Source organism: Cynocephalus volans, chromosome 3 (assembly GCF_027409185.1).
Source record: "Cynocephalus volans isolate mCynVol1 chromosome 3, mCynVol1.pri, whole genome shotgun sequence".
Classification (NCBI taxonomy): domain Eukaryota; kingdom Metazoa; phylum Chordata; class Mammalia; order Dermoptera; family Cynocephalidae; genus Cynocephalus; species Cynocephalus volans.
This window is the reverse complement of record NC_084462.1, coordinates 115,886,033-115,887,194: the sequence shown is the minus strand read 5'-3', so window position 1 is coordinate 115,887,194 and position 1,162 is coordinate 115,886,033. Positions and strand designations below refer to the sequence as shown.

The window sequence follows — 1,162 nt, the reverse complement described above, 5'->3', positions numbered from 1 at the left end:
TATTGTTTCAATACCTGCATATGCAGCACAATGATCCGCTTAGGGTATATAGCATAGTTTTTACCCATTAGTCTTTTATTATGTTGCTTGAACAGAAGTTCTTATTTATTTATTTATTTATTTATTTTTTAAGATGACCAGAAAGGGGATCTTAACCCTTGACTTGGTGTTGTCAGCACCACACTCTCCCAAGTGAGCTAACCAGCCATCCCTATATAGGGATCTGAACCCGTGGCCTTGGTGTTATCAGCACCGCACTCTCCCAAATGAGCCACAGGCGGGCTCTGAAGTTCTTATTTAATGTATTCAAATTAATCAGTTCCTTCCTTTATAGTTGTGCTTTTTGTTTCTTATAGAAAAAAAAAAAAATTTCAATCAGAGTTCTCAGCTCAAAATGTCAGATCATAACGACAGATACCAGTGCTCCCAGCAATCAAATCCCTTTGTGACTAAGCTGTTGGATGCCAACCACGGCATCTTCCCTGGGCTTAATAAGGAACACAGCACAGGACATCACGGAGTGTTAGCTTCCATTTTGCCCACAGAAAATTTTTTACCCTTAGACATAAAGATATTCTTTATTTTCAGTGAAAAGTTTTATAGTTTTGATTTTCATATTGAAATCATTAATCTATAAGTATGGTGTGAGTTAAAGATCAATTTTCGTTTATCTAATATGGATAACCTATTTTATCCACCTCATTTATCGTATGTCCTTTCAGCACTATCTGCAATGTTAGCTTTGACTTAAATAATATTTCCGTATATTCATGGGTCTCCTAAGCTCTCTCTTCTGTTAGGTATCTGTGGCCAGTACCACACTGTGATCAATACCATATTGTTTCAATTACTCTATCTTTATAATAAATCTTGATATCCGGTAGGTTGAGTCCCCCAGTTGGATTCTTCAGAACTGCCCTAGATCTTTTTGAACCTTTGTGCTTTCATACAAATTTCAGAATCAGCTTGTCAGGTTCCATTAAAAGCAACACAAAACAAACAACCCCATTCATATTTTGACTGGAATTGCTGGCTTTAGTACATTTTCATTGTCACTCACTTTCATACCCTCATTTCCTTCCTAACCCAACTTGCATTCCTTGCACTTTCTTGCAAATACCTTAAACTCCCTTGTCTCTCTCTCCCTTCTTTATACTTCTAC

The 1,162-nt window shown here is 36.8% G+C and overlaps 1 non-coding gene across 1 annotated transcript; it reads right to left on the bottom strand.

Annotated features, from left to right (window-relative positions):
• Positions 1-380: 380 nt before the first annotated feature.
• LOC134374430 (small Cajal body-specific RNA 6) lies at positions 381-632 on the bottom strand. The gene has a single exon (XR_010023276.1). It is a non-coding gene; the product is annotated as a small Cajal body-specific RNA 6 (non-coding RNA).
• Between the last annotated feature and the right edge of the window lie 530 nt (positions 633-1,162).